The following is a 15,789-nucleotide window of genomic DNA, read 5'->3' as shown; positions in this document are numbered from 1 at the left end:
CTTTTTACTGGAGCTGGGATATTGGAAGTGCTATTAAAGATTAAAATTGGCACTGTAAGATGGTATGACTACTTCAGGAAACAAGAAGCGGGAGCCTTATCTTTCTTCCATCGGAACTGAACCAACTGTTGATGTATTCAAGCAGTGGGTCCTAATAGAAGTAGAATAAAGACTTTAGTTGAGGAGATGCTGAGGAAGTATATTGGAATTGGGTAAAGAAATCCGATGAGAACTTGTAACGGAAGAGGTGTAGCTTGAGATAGCAATTGGCGAAAGAAATTTTAAAATCAAAATAGTAACACTAAATAATAGCATTGAAGAAGATGAGAATGTAAGTTGGGGCGAGGTTTCGGTTTCTTATCTAAGAATGAAGAGAGTGAAGATGGTTTGGAAACAAAAGTTGAATATCTGCCCAAAGTCGAATAATAATATTCCTGAGGTTCTTAATCTTAAACTTAAAATTTTTACTTCTAAAATGGCGGCAAGGAAGCCTGCGCATCCCCAAAACTGGGCTCAAAACTAAAAAAAAAAAACTGGTAAAAGTAAATGTAGATATTTGTGAGCGCGCTCTGTTCACTAGAAGCCATAGGAACCATTTTTAATATCAAACAAATAGTATTGCTTAGGGAGGAATTCTCTCAAACATGGAATTTCAGCGGCCTATTTAATCTTCCTTAAACAGGATACACGCTACAGGACACTCTATGCGGCTTGGCGTGAATTGCTCTTATTTTAATTTTAACGACGTCCTCCTAAAATGATTTCCAACTTCTTGTTGTGGACTGTGATCTTTATGATTAAGATAGATCTTCTTACGGAGCGTAAAAGAGTAAGTATATGTCATGAAGGCTTTGAAAGGAGTATTTTCCTTGCCCAAAGATCTGCTTCAAATACATAGGGTTGGTGTAAGAGAGAGTGTAAATATCAAATATTTAAAGTTTTATTTAATGAAGGTCTGTTTGGCAATATTTATGAAAGGGTAGAATGAGGGGAAACGTTGCTACATACATGGACAAAATTGTAGTTGTAGGCCGTGGACTACAGAGAGAGGGGGTAAGAAATAAAGAGGAAGTAGAGGACGCCAGTGTCGAGGGTACAATGAGCTGGATAGGGTTGGTTGCTGCAAGGTTATGTTGTAAATCTTGCATAGTGAAAAGAGGTCGACTAGAGTGGATGGGGGGCAATGTTATAAAAAGGTGGACCCTGCCTTATTACACTCCCATCCTACATAACTCAGTCGTTCTCCTATAAGATCCAGCCGGGTCCTACAATGGGCCACTATCCTCAGGCTTATACCCGGGCCTCACCTTGTCCCTTTTTTTTACTTTCTTGTAGGACGTCTTGTGTTTGGAGGTAGGGGCAGCAACAGTCGAGGCATCCTTAAACGGACATTCCTTCACAAACAAAGAGCTTCTAACCAACAAGGCTCCTTGCCGGTGTGCTCGCCTAGCCCTTTTGTACTTCCTGGGGAACGCCACGCTTGCCAACCTATCTTCGCTATTAATTTATTGTTATATTAGATTAGTCTTTTAGACCCTCCAGGGCCGTGCTCATTCCTGTTCGCTCTCCCCATCGGATACATGGTTATTACAGGACCGCCAATATTCCGCCAACAGATATTGCCCGCATACTTTGTGCCTGTAAAACTCACATTATTAAATGATATTTTTCTCTTTTCATCGCTTTTGATTTATTGATATTGCTTTTTTACTCAATTAGGATAGAAAGTTAAATGCATGCAAACAGGTTGAATGGAATGATGCAGCGGCCAAATGATTGGTTGAAGCGGACAGTAAGTTCCTATTAATACTTCAAAACTTACTAAATTCAGTTATTATATTTACTTTTCTACTTTTTTATTAGTTACATATGCGCTAATGAAAAACTCTCAGTTTAACATTCATAAATGATGCATAAGATAATCTTCTTTCAATTAAAGATATGATATTAAGAATTCTATTTTCCTACGTTGTGTTTATGTCAGGATTTTCAACTCACTGTTACGAATTCTAATATGATTGGTAGCAGAGATCTTCAGGTCCTGACAGGTTTCGTTTTGGTAAAAACTCAAACCCAAAAATCTGCATGATTTCAATCCTTCCATTTGCAAAATATGCAATTTAGAAAAGGATCTGTTGCGCAATATTGATTTCTAAATCGAAAAGGAAGAGGTAAACATTTCCGTTCAAGTTTCTTTTTAAACACGGCCCCGCTGTGTTTGTCAGATCAAACAGACGTGGAATTTTGAAGTGGGGCAGATAATTATAAAAAGAAGAGAAATGGGACAAGAACCCCAGGAGAGTTCAGGTTTGCGGTATCTACACTGCATTGGAGTGCTTTTATACAGAACGGCCAAGGACCAACTTATGTATACATTATTTATACAAAATGTGATGTATATATATTTCTCCAGTCAAGTGTCTATTTATACCGAGAAATATCCACCCTCGTACTGTTCACTCTGTCGCCTTGCCCCTCCACAGCGGAGTTCCTCATTGCTTCATTCTTCCAAGCTAAAAAATATGATAATCTTGGTTTCACTTCCTTCTTAATGCTAAGAAGATGGAAGTATAAAGAGCTTCTTTACGCTATATTTCTTTTTTTGGGCGGGATCGTGGAAGGAGGAACTGAAGGAGAAAATTGGGGCGACTTTCTTGTCCAAAATAAGAAGGAAATAGTTGGAGTTCGGAGGGCGTTGAGAAATAATCAAAATAGAGTCAATTTTTTTTTTGTGAGGGGGGTTAGGGGTACTGTGCCTTCAAGTTTTACTTCTTGTTTATTGCGAGGGTAGCAACAGACGGGAAGAGAGACATTGCATCTTGGACCAAGAAGTAAGGGAATAAACAAGCAGGAGATTATGCAAATGAAAACAATGTCTTGCTTGAGTAAGAAAAGTTTTTTGAAATTAAATTTTTAATGTGAGCAGGGCAGGGATGGGGCAGGAACGGGTTGAGTTTGGAGTGTGTGGGTTTGTGGGATGGCAAGCTGTCCTGCTGATGTATTCCTTTGGGACAGAGTGCCTCATAGTAGACAGGCGGCACAAAGTCCCTTTCCCTGAAAGGTTGCACAGGAGGAATAAGAAGGATAAAAAAAAAAAGTAAATAAATAAATAAAATAAAGACATCTAGCACAGGGAGCCTGAGAGGCTTAAAGAGGACGTTAGCTCGAGGGCGGCTCAAGATTATAAATGTATTTACATATTTGCCGGCCATAATATACTCCGAATGAGTGGACGGAGAGGATCGCAGCTCCAAGCTCCAAGAAGTAACTCCCAGGCTTCACTTTGTCTGCTCTTCTTCATCTTATCGCCATCGGCGACGTTTCCGGTCTTATGTAACGCAAGCAGCCCCATTATTTGGCACATTTTAAATTCCATGAATTCTTAATAAAGGGGCTGGCCGCTAAATCTCTCCGTTTATCACCTACACTAGAGAGAGCTCTTCGCAATTCATTTTTGCCCTTATTTTTTCATTCCCTTCGTCAACAACTCCATTCTTATCTCATTTACAATCTATTCCATAAATAAGCAATAGGGAAATTGGGTTTTTTTAGAATTGTTTTAACAACTTGATTCCAACTCATGGTTAGGTCAGATTAGGTTAGGTTTTAGCTATATCTTTTCCTTACGGCAGTAACACCTTAATGAACACAATTATTCTTACCTACACGTCCCGTAAATATTACAGAAGTGAACGATTGCATATTTAGGGTATTTGTAGATCTGTATTACACACAGAAATCCAAAAAGCTTAAATTTTCCGAAAGATTATGATTCAATTTTGTCTGTTGTTACAAGGTCTGGTGGTTGAGAGCCTAAAATTATAATATATATTTCAGCGGTTCCCAAACTTTTTTGAGCGCGGCCCGGTACGAGATTTTAAATTTTTTCGCGCCCCACCTTATAAAAAAAAAAACATTTATTTACAAAACAAATTTTATTTTTTAATAAAAATCAAAATTCAAGTTATTTGTTTGTTCATTTCATACACAAAAATTGCAAAATAATTATATAACAAAAACATAACTAATTAAAGACAATCCATTATCTTCATTTAAAACTTAAAGTAAATTTTGTTTTACATATTTTGACCTTAGTGCGAAGGATGATGTTGTTTTTCATCACATAGTAATTTCAAATTAGGACTTAATGATTGTTACTTTGTTGTTTTGATACACGTGAGTTTACGGCGCATGTACCGGAGAAGGCACTGAATGACGAATCGAATCAGCCAATCAGAGCATCCGAATTTAAACGGTCCGGAAGGAAACGGTGGTAAAGGGTTACCACCTGCAGTACTTGAAAAATATTAAATTTAGAGCAAAATGTTATAGATTTTTTGTGTTTTTACAATTTTTGCCACGACGGTTGCGACCCACACTTTGGGAAACGCTGATATATTATATAATTTACATAATTTAAAATAACTTCACCTAATACTTTTTCTTTTTAAGCAATGAGTGGAGGTGAGAAGTTAAAAAGGTCTGAATGCTCTGAAAACTATGGGAACGAAGAGTTCTGGAAGTGTGTGTTAGCAAAGTCAAAAAAGTTAATACGTAAATTGTGGCCAGGGAAAGTCGTGTGAGTCTGTACATGGTTTTCCAGCTGGCAGAAGTGAACCAAAGTAAATTATTAGCTAACTTCATGAAATAAAATATAAACATAATGGGAGACTTGCTTGTTTCTCTTTTTGACAAGTATTTAGTAAATATGGAAACATATTACATTAATTATTCAAATTTCAATTTCACTAAAAACAAGATGTATAGCTGAAGTACCCTGAAAGGAAAGGTTCATCTTGTTTATGTAAATATATATAGCTGGAAGTGAAGGAATGTTGAATAAGTGGTAACCAATCTGCCCTGCACCTTGAGTCCCTGCAGGCAAGTAGGGTTCACCGCTTTAGCACCATCAGGTTGCCATGGTTGGTGAGGTAGACTCATGGAAATTCAAGTAAAATGAAAATGAATCGACTGAGGATGAAGAAAAGTAACAAATTTTCCCAAGGATGGATTGTTTATTTATCCAAAGTGGCGGAGATGGTCTATTGTTGACATCATATCTTGTTGCGAGGTGAGTTCTAACAAAAAGCTCCCTTTAATTACGTCAAGTTTAATGGAAACAAGTACTTTGGCCCATCCAGACTCTTGGCAAAGAGATAGAAATTTGGATCGAGTGAAATTTCCAATATAAATACATATTTCTTTAAATGATTTTATTTCATTTGCAAGAACAATTTATTGGGCGTAAAAGAAGGACTACAATCATACGTGTAAAGTGGTTATTCTACATCTTGTCTGAGAAGGTGTGTGTTGAAATCGCTCTCATAAAATGTCCTCCTCCATCAGAGATGGTAACACCATATTTGGAAAAACAAACTCGAACGACACTACCAGAGCGAATCACATCCTCGCTCAGCCATCACTAAATTTCTGTTCCCCAAAAATTCGTCGGTTTCATGCGTTTTTAGCGTATTTAGGATTCACGAAAAGTGCCAACTATATCGAAATAGTTTCATTATTTACGAATTCTCTTATAAGTTCACTCGTATGACGAGCGCAAAGCGTTCCAAGTAACACTAGTACGTAATACAAAGCTAATTTATGATCATATGATGCGTGGACTTAGCGTTTCGTACGGCGTTGGTGCAAGGTAACTAATGTTATTTATTGATTGCATTGTTTGTAAAATGATCAGGTGAGCTGCCATGATATCGGTTGGTCTTCTGGAACTTTTTCTCTGAAGATCCAAAGTAATTACTTAGTAATTTTACAGAACGTAGAAAACTGTTCAAACCAATCTTGGATTAGAGCTTTTTATTAAAAAACTGTGGATGTTCTAGCTATCTGCAGCGAATATTTTCTTCTTCGATGGCTCTGACAAGTCGCAGAGGAATCGTTAACACTTTAGCGATTGCTGTTAAACTTCTATTTTGCACAGAGCTATCTCAATCAGTGACATCGACTAAATAAGTATTCATCCTTGTATTTTACTTAATACTCTAGAAATGGAAGGAAATATTCCTCAATCTGGTTACTTCTAGAAAACGAACTTTAATTTCCTGTTAATATAATATAAAAGTGGGCAAAGTATATTGAAGTGGCAAGTTTCGTGCTGTATTGTTCGCAGAGGGGAGGGGGTATTTCAATCTCCTCCTTCTTACGGTTCAATTCGTCCACATTACTCTTATTACCAATACTTTTCATTCACGAAACTTTTCACAACTTTTAGAAGATGTGATTCGCTCAGAATAATGGGCTATTTTCTTTTACTCCATCGATATATAAGGCAATGATCGCTGAACATTAAGTGTACACTCTATTAAATATTTTGTATTATTTTATCGTTCACTTCAAACATTTCGTTTCACCATTCAGCACATTGTTTTGAAGTTAGTCCATTTGGACAAATTATTCCTTATGCAATTACTTGCTCCTACGAAAAGGAAGTGCGGTGAATGTTTCAAATTAACGAAATTGTTAACTAACTCAGTTAACGCTGTCAACTAAAAGTACGTCTTAACATAAAAGGTTTTCATTTTACATTTTCTTTTGTTTATTTCACTTTTATTGGTGCCATTTTCCCGGAAAAATCATTTTAGGGTATTGTGGGAGTAGGTTCATGCAATTTGAAAACGTACTCACTTCTCGACCAGCCCATCCCATCCTTCCGCATGGTCGCACGATTCCTAAGATTGGATTAAGCTAGTGTTGCTAAATCTGAATAGTTAATACATGGATCACAAATTGAAGCTCAATAATATTTAGTAAAACTTGCAAGTTTTAAGAACACTGTTTAAATAGCTGAAATAGAAAGTCAAATTTGATTCGCAACAAATTTTTTTGAGATTTTAAATAATTTTTTCATGTTGAAATTTAGAACGTTTCTAGAAACGTAAGAGGTTTCCTTTTTTTGTTGCAGGTGAGAACGCGATGGAATTGGATGCGCCCAATCAAGTAGTCTGTGAATGTCTGTCGATTGTAAGGGTTTTTACTTGCCTGATTTCAACCTTTTGGGCTCTTCAAGGTTCACGGCTTTTAGATCCTTACATTAAAACAATACTACCTTTTCTGTTTTTATTTTTACGAATAATTCATCTTTATCTTCCGCGATAAACGCTACAGGTTAACCTGTAAGAAGGTGAATGTCAAGTTTTGAAGAAGTAACGAATTGCCAAGCAGGTGAATATTGAACGTTGTCCTTTAAAGTTCTATGTCACCATCGTAGTGCTTGTGCCGCAAGTTCGAAAACAATGCATAAGTTAACTGCCCTATCGAAAGGATTTCCAACATATTTGAGATTGTCTCGAAACTGATCCTACGATTTTCTCTAAACTTATTTAAATCTCATGAACGCAGATCATTAACTTTGCTTAGAAAGAATTACTTTAGGATATTGATGGGGTTCATGCCTGATATTGATGGGGAACCCCATGAACATGCCACTCGTAGAAATGACATTTTAGTGTTCTGTTTGTATTTACAAGATTTACAATTTTTGTTTCCCCCTTAAAAAACCTAACCTTAGATCTATAATAAGCACACAGAATTAAACTTTACATAAAAAGTTAAAAAATAAAAAATAAGATCGCAAATTTGACTTCAATATTACTTAGAGCAAAGTTTATTTGACTGTTCTCAGCAAATTCTTCTTCTTTTTTTAAAGCATTAGTCGCTTAGAGTTGAGCAACCATTTGTGAAGGGAGAGTCTTGAGATTTGCCCGTATTAAATGGCTCTTATGCGCCTGAGATACCCCGAATAAATCAAACTGAGATAGAAATATATTAGAGATATACACGGAATACAAATAACAGAATATCCAAGTGTGGCGGCATATCTTTTGTAGTTAGTGTTCGGTGGCGCCAGCTGAACTGGGAGGCGTCCCAGGGGCGAAGGCAGCAGACTTTGTACCTCTTTATCAAAACGACTCTCTGGAGGCTTGCACATAGAATTATTCTTCATACTCAAGTTCTCACCGACTGGGAAGGAGAAGGGGTTTACTTTTCCAACCGTAAAGTTGTTGCCTCCAGCTAGGGGCTACCCTTGTACCTTGAATCCCCCTCCGTCTACCCTCTCCGTTCTTCTAACACTAACCGTCTCTCCCCAGCCTTCTCTTAACATCACTACCAGAGCGCAGCATGAACATCCTCAAGATCCAGTTCGGCCAGGTTTTATGGCCAGCGATATTGAAAGTAAAAGTGGATGGTGCTCCTACAAGTGGAACTAGGCTGTAAATTACGTATTTCTTCCCAAATGGCCACTTCCCTACACAGACATATATTCGAGCATCTCTTAGCTTCACTTGGAATTGCCTTTTCCGACCTTTCGTACTTAGAACTGTCTTCCATGTTCGCTGATGCAACATATATGTCATCAAGTACTATTATTAGTATACCAAGTATTATTATTTGTGCTCATTGGACTCTGCTAATGGAAGTTGAAGAAATCTTTTCCATTTTAGCTGCCGAAAATTCTATTCCATCCCAGGGACTCAAGAAAGTGTGAGCGGACTGATTTCGATTTTGAGTAATCATGATAGGACTGTCCATTTCTCCCATAGGAACCACCATCGAGCGAGACAGGAACAGAGAAAGAAAAATATTTTACTATTCAGGAACATTTTGAATAACACTCGTACACATCATGTAAATTCCCTCAATCAGTCATTTTCAACTAGTTTTGTAGGATTTAGTTTGAATTTGGATGTGACTAGGTCAGTTGGATCTATCATTTTTAAATATTTTCTTTAAATATTTATTTTATTTATAGATATAACTATATGTACTGAATGACAAATATCTCGCTTGTCAGATAATGAATGTGCTCTAAGGGAAAAGATGGAATTAAGACATTTTCAAATAGCTAGCGGTAACTAGTAGATGGTAACCAGATAGAGTCTGAAAATCTTTTGTATTCTGCATCTGTTTTCTCACTTGTAGTAGGGGTGATGGGAGACCTCCCCCTTTACATGGGAGGCTGGGGATGAAGTACTGGTAGATTAATTAATTCCAGCAGGAACTAATCAGCAGACACAGCCCGGGTTTCACTACGTGCTCATAACAGACTGTCTAATTTATTGTTCACCAGCATCCGCATCTATATATTCAGAGATAAGTATGCAGGTCGGTTGGTGCTTCTTCGCCTTCTCCCACTCCTCCAATCGGCACGGAGTTTTCGGCACGGAAATGTCTGCTTTGTCACTTCCTGAGCGCGAAAAAAATGCTTTTAACAAACTGGTCCGTGTAGATAGATTCGTGCGAAAGGAGAGATATATTTCGAATCGTTGCCACCATAGAACCCAGAGTTTGGACTAAATTAGCCAATCAAATGATCCACTTTACATATGTTTTTGTTTTGAGCAATTTTTCCACCCGATTCCAATTATATAGCGGCAGGAGAAAGTAGCGTGGGGTCCCCATCACATCCAGTGGTGTAACTGAAACAGATATTTGGGAGAGTAAGAGTGGAACCCAGAATAAATCAGGCGTTACTTAACGAAGCTCTGGCAGAGGGGAGTGTAAGAATACCAGTCCCGTATTCTGGAGCCCTCATCAGATCCTAATCTCACCCTCTTTCTCTAAACAACTAATTTTAATTCAGTTAAGTAAAAAAAAATATTAAAGCCTGAAGAAGTGAGTCGGTAAATATTTGAGAGTTACAGGGGACACATTGAGGTTTCTATTACGAACAGCTGCATCAAGCACCCCACAATTTGTTAAATTGAGTAATTAACTATTAGCGAGGGTTGCCAGTCACTAAGAGACCCTGGGGTGTGCGATCTGGCGCACCCAGATAGATGTGGTTCTGCCTGATAACCCCTGTCTAGTATCACAGAACTTTTTATTATTGAGTTTAGTGAATACACATCATTCTTGGCGCAAGTGTTTATTCTATATTGTGAATGAGTGTATAACTGAACTAATGATCGGCAAGCGATCAAACCTACCCATTGTCTGTGGTACTAGTACATACAACTATTACCGATGTGATAGCAGCTAGACCAATACTATCGAGTGATAAGGTCATTGCAATCCATATTAGTGCTTCAATAAATGGAATAGAACTGCAACCAACTAAGTGCACGCGAAGAGAGGGGTGTAGCTTTCCTCTAAAGTGCCATTCGTGTGTAAAGTACGTTTCTTCCACTTATACAGTGTTAACAAGAATTTAATTTTGTTTACAAAACTTCAAATTTAAAAAAAATTGTTCAGCTGGAAGCACTTTTGTTCTAAACATTCCTTACTAATTTCTTTGCTGTACTGTGAGCAGCTCTTCGGCCCTTTTGTTCTAAACAGTCCTTACTAATTTCTTTGCTGTTCTGTGAGCAACTCTGCGGCCCTTTTGTTCTAAACAGTTCTTACTAATTTCTTTGCTGTTCTGTGAGCAGATCTGCGGCCCTTTTGTTCTAAACAGTCCTTACTAATTTCTTTGCTGTTCTGTGAGCAGCTCTACGGCCCTTTTGTTCTAAACAGTCCTTACTAATTTCTTTGTTGTACTGTGAGCAGCTCTACGACCCTTTTGTTCTAAACAATATTCCAGGGAAATTGGATTAAGGGTACTTCTGGAAGAAGGGGTTTGAGAGAAATGAGGAAACTTCCACGAAGTTATTTCTATAAATAGCGCTACTTGTTTTGGAAAATTCAAATCAAAAGAGCTCATATTATAATTAGCTAGAAACAAAGTAATAATTAATTGAATTTTTCCTTTTTTTATTTAGAAAACTAATTAATATAAAGTTTGGTTCTAGCCAATTAGAAGTTTGGTTTTCTTCTATTTTAAACAATTGCTCCTTAGTTTACAATTATGAGAAATATGTCTGCTTGTTGTGGACAACATTTTTCCTAATTAAATAGAACGCGCTAATTAATAGAACAAGTTTCCAGTGGTTCACTATAGTTAGGAAAAACTTGAATAATATACTAACTTACATAAAACTATGTTTTCATTGTCGCTTGCCACATTCGTTTCGTGACTTTTAGGGAACGAAAACTTGCGAAATCGCTAACCCAGAGGGCACACTAATTCGTATTCCTATTCGGCAAAAGAAAGCTATTTATGGCAGAAGTTAGATAAACATAAATGTAAAACAAAACTGGGCTTCTTGCAATATTTCTTTCAAAATTCTGCTTAAATGAAATCTTGGATCTTCATAGTGGATTAAGACAATAATCGAGTCGACTCTTATAAAACTGCTGTTCGACCATTTGGGCTAATCTCGATTACCAAAGACCAATCACATAGCGAGTAGCTGAAGGAGGAGATTTACATGGAGTCTGAGAGTTAACATCACCTACTCTTCAAAATGATTATAATCTCTGTTATTGAAAAGCTGTTCACATAAAGCCGGATTTTGAATGAAATATGTACGGTAACTGGAGACGATTTCCAGGAGCGGCGTTGAGCTCTGTATCCGGTTCAAACGGTTCGAAATTAATTATTTATAAAAATGTCGCCAATACGTAAATATTAATTAGCAACATTACGTCACTACCGTGATTGAGAGGATTTTAATTACCTTAATGGTTTATTTATTTAGGACGCCAACTGGTTTTATTAGTTCGTTTATAAAAGGTAAATAGTTTTGTTAACAACTCTAACATAAATGTCATTATGCAAATAGAGTAAAACTGTCTGACAAACACTGATTTCCATTAATTTAATTATTAGTCCCCTTAATACGCTCTCTGCCCTGGGAAAGTTGCCTTTTAACATCTCTGGAAATAGGAAAAGTGTATTATACAAGGTGCTATTGTATCGGGAGTTGTTAGGCTAAAGCCTTTTGACTTTAGAGTGCAGCAATTCTCGTAAAACAGGCTTCAACGCGTGAACACAATATCGATATTCCTAATTTTTATTTCCGCTTTTATTAAATAGAATTGAAGATTTTTATCGTTTTGAGGTTTACTTTGAAAAAAAAGTTTTTAAAATTGGTCCAGGTGGGGTGAACAAAGCGATCTTGGCCATCCCAGATTAACTCCTCAAAATAAATAAACACTATTTACCATTCAATTTGGTGCAAGTGAATTGAAAGTAGCAATAAGCAAAGTGCAACCCAAGATATACTTATGAGCCAAGTACTCAAGATCTGGTAATACTCTGCTTGATGATGACATCACAAGCAGTTGTAGTAGATGAAGAAAGTAAATGAAACGTAATAAAAGTGACGATGTTGGCAATCAGCAAGAAATGACTGTGTTGTTGAACAGAACGAAAGAGAGCGCAATGCTTGAATCCAGCAATCTTTACATACCCCGAATATCAGGGCAACGACTGGATAACAAACTGTCGCTTACTACTAAAAGTGTAGTACCATTTTGGCAACATGAGAGCCAACCAGCTAGTTGGCCATTGTCAGCTTCTCACATCCTGCAACCACTTCTGCAATAATATCCATTATGGTCTCGGCCACGTCCAGCTTTATGAGCTGTAAAAGTACAGCGTGAGTGGAGGATAAATTGATATTACCTCGTCGTGTAAGATACATTCTGGAACGTAGATTAAAACTTGGGTTATGAGTTTCGCTATTTCCCGCCGATTATGGGGTTTCCTCTGGATGTTAAGGTATCTAAGAACACAATATCCGCTGGGAATGTTCACACAATATTTACAATTTAATTGACAAAACTTCTTCCGACAGCGAATTTTACTAAATATCCAGTTTGCTTCCATAACTAGAAACTACATACAGGAAATGATAGATCATGGTTATTTGTATTTTTAAAATTGGCTAGAAGGCATGTGGTAGTGGATGGAATTGAAAAAATCTGAAGCGTTGGCTGAGGAAGTGGCTGAGGAAGCAATATCAGATCATTTCCGAGGACCCCAAAACAATGGTGACTTCTAATTTCACCTGTTCGCAGCTGTGATGAACATTTTAGCTGAATTCTGTCGTAGAATCAGTCTCAAAAAAGAGTTTTGCTTCCGTTAGAATGCAGAAAACCTTTACCAATCTGCTTTGCTTATTGAGGTATCCGATCAAAGAATCGTCCTAGCACAATACTGAATTCTGGCTCTTAAAGATCTGTAGCTTTAACCTTGCTAAACAAGATAATCCTTGGAGAAATCAACAATTAATGTTTTTACAAGTAAATGTACATCACTTCTTCTGCTAGTATGTTGTGCGTAACCTATTGTACTGCGGTATGTAGTTCAATTAATTCTTCTAGAAATAATATGTTCCTAAGGAATATTCCTTTTAAAGAATCGCATATCTTTAATCGCAATACTCCCTAAAATTTAACAGAATATGAATTTCAACTGACTGTTAAATCTTTCATGACCTTGTACGTAATGTTAGAGACGCTGACTAAACTAGTTTCAGGAAATCAGTGGTTTTAGAGAGTTGCTAGGATACATTAACGTCTTACTTCCTTTATCAGTTTCTTCTTTTTAAGAGAATTATTTAACTACATAGACAGTAAATGTATATCCGGTGAAATTTCTAATACAAAACTCCGAGCCGATCTCTCTACTTCCTCTTTTTCTTGGAGAAATGTAAATGTAACCGTAATTAATTATTTATTATATAAAAGCGTATTGCTTTATTACAGTAAAGTAGAAAAAATTAGCAAAAGATATTGGGCTGGTCAATAAACAAGCGAACTAAATGCAGTAATTGAATCGATTATGAAGGCCTGCAAATGAAAAACAAGTGTAGTACATCATTTTTATTTTATAGTTATTCACAGACTATATAACAGTTTATAGCCAGCACCATAAAACATGGCCGTGTTTGGAATAATATGTAGCTTAGCACCAGACTGCCTAGGGGGTGGTGGGAGACGGCGGCAATATTTTATTTTGAACAGATCATTTGATAAGCGAATGGATTAATGTGCAACGCTGAGATACTCATAGAGCTTGCTGCACTAAAGTGGCCACCCTGTGAACGTTTTTACTATGATCCGGACATTTTGCGATTGCCGCGAACGTCCACCACACTTGCCATTCACGGTGGCCAGTGCTGAAAATCAGATAATTGTTGAACCTAAGCGAGAAAATTTAATTGGCGAAAATTTTTATAAACCGTTGAGCGAATATACTCGTAAACGTTTTTGTTTTTGATATTAATTTCATTGCAATGTACCAACATTTTCAAAAGAATCCTGGAATTCAATTTTTCTGGCAAAATATTTCGAATCAAAGTTACTGGTCACTTAATTGAATTAGTATTTTAGTGTTTTAGCAGAAACTGTTGGACCTGAATCTCAATCACTTTCCTGTGATGTAGCACTTTCGTTTAACCGACTTTGCCCAAATTAGAAGAATGCAGTACTTTCGTCAGACGGCCAAGACACCCAGATAACCAAACTGCCGGACTGCCAGTCCACCGGCGCCGAGTCCACCTAGCACCAATCAAAAAATATGGTAGTGAATAACGTATCCAAAACAAAGTCGTCACCTTGAAGACGTCGTAACATGAAGAGGCCGTCAACCTACCAAGGCCGTGGCGGCATTCTGCCTTATCTGGACGAACAGTTTGGCGAGATAAGCGACCAGCCGATCCAGACGGAGCTAGAGAGAGAGGCGGGAAGTACTGCAGAGTGAGGAATAGAGGGCCACAATATGTTGTGCAAGTACCTATTAAACCCTTAAACTATCTTTGATACTGATGGGTGGTTGTTACAGAAAGTGCCTTCGCCCTGGAATTTGTTATTTGTGGCTACAGTATCTAAAATTGTTACCAATAGTCATGGAGTTTATAAGAACGCATGTTCACCTTAAGGTCAAGGTGTAAGGAGGTTGTGCAAACATGTCAGAAACACACACGGACAAAAATCGATATCCTGCAGCTCTCGATTTAAAGGGAAGATTTTAAAGTATAGAAGTGTGGAGCACGCAATGCAGAACTAACTTCACAAGCACGTGCGCTTTCGCCCAATACAACTCGATAACCAATCAATCATTTCTCCATTTTCTACATTGTCTATATTTCATGAAAGGCACTTCGGAGTGATTGGTTCCTTTGCTAGAACATTTATGCGAGTAGAAACAGTTATTTTGCCAATCTTGTACTAAAGTCTTGAAAAATAATTACGTTTCATACTCACTTCCTCTGGTGGGTCTGAGAAATTGTTTTATTTTGAGAGTTTATAAATTGGTTTCTAAAATTTTTGTGTGAGCGTCTGTTAATGAGAATAATTTAAATACTTCGCTGGTTGTGCAAAATTGGTATTTAATTTATGGATCCGACAATTAGCATTTAGTCAAATCAGTCAACAATATTTTGTACTGAATAAATTTTCGGCCTCTTTAAGGTTTTCTGGAAAAGCGGACGCAACGATTTTCTGAAAACTCCATATTAAAAGAGAAATATTGAGTGAAAAAAGAAGCTGCTGCTACATGGCTTAATAATGTGGAGACAAACGTTGGAGCTGAGCCGCACGCTTCCATCCCTTGGGTTCAGTTCCCGTGACTTACATCCTCCACACAGCCACAAAATCTTTGACACAACCCTGTCAGCGCTTAGGGAGACTGGCACGCCTCTAACCATCTCCAGAAATTGGTTGCCGATAAAAGACAGGCCTCTCCGTTTAATAGAGGCCTGCGGCTGTACGCCGCCAAAGTGAAGAGCTGCTTTTCTTGCCGCCTCCGAACATGCCTTCCTCCCCTTTTTCAGCCCGCTTCTCAGTATCCCTGCCGAGGGATGGAGAGACCGTCTTTATTTGCCTTACAAATTCGAAATATAGGCAATGCCAAGACGATGTGAAGATAAAAGAAGAATACCCCCCGCCCGAGTCGCAATATGGCGGAGTCCCTTCAGGCTGGAAATGTTAACATTATTCCTCTCT

At 37.6% G+C, this 15,789-nt stretch overlaps 1 protein-coding gene across 2 annotated transcripts in view; it reads left to right on the top strand.

Annotated features, from left to right (window-relative positions):
• Window positions 1-15,789, top strand: part of LOC141455771 (protein amalgam) — a 553,007-nt gene that overhangs the window by 297,336 nt on the left and 239,882 nt on the right. The window lies entirely within an intron of this gene.

Source organism: Rhodnius prolixus, unplaced genomic scaffold, assembly GCF_049639745.1.
Source record: "Rhodnius prolixus isolate KJV_2025 unplaced genomic scaffold, Rpr scaffold_4, whole genome shotgun sequence".
NCBI lineage: Eukaryota > Metazoa > Arthropoda > Insecta > Hemiptera > Reduviidae > Rhodnius > Rhodnius prolixus.
The sequence above is the reverse complement of the archived record's forward strand: the minus strand, read 5'-3'. Positions and strand labels throughout refer to the sequence as shown.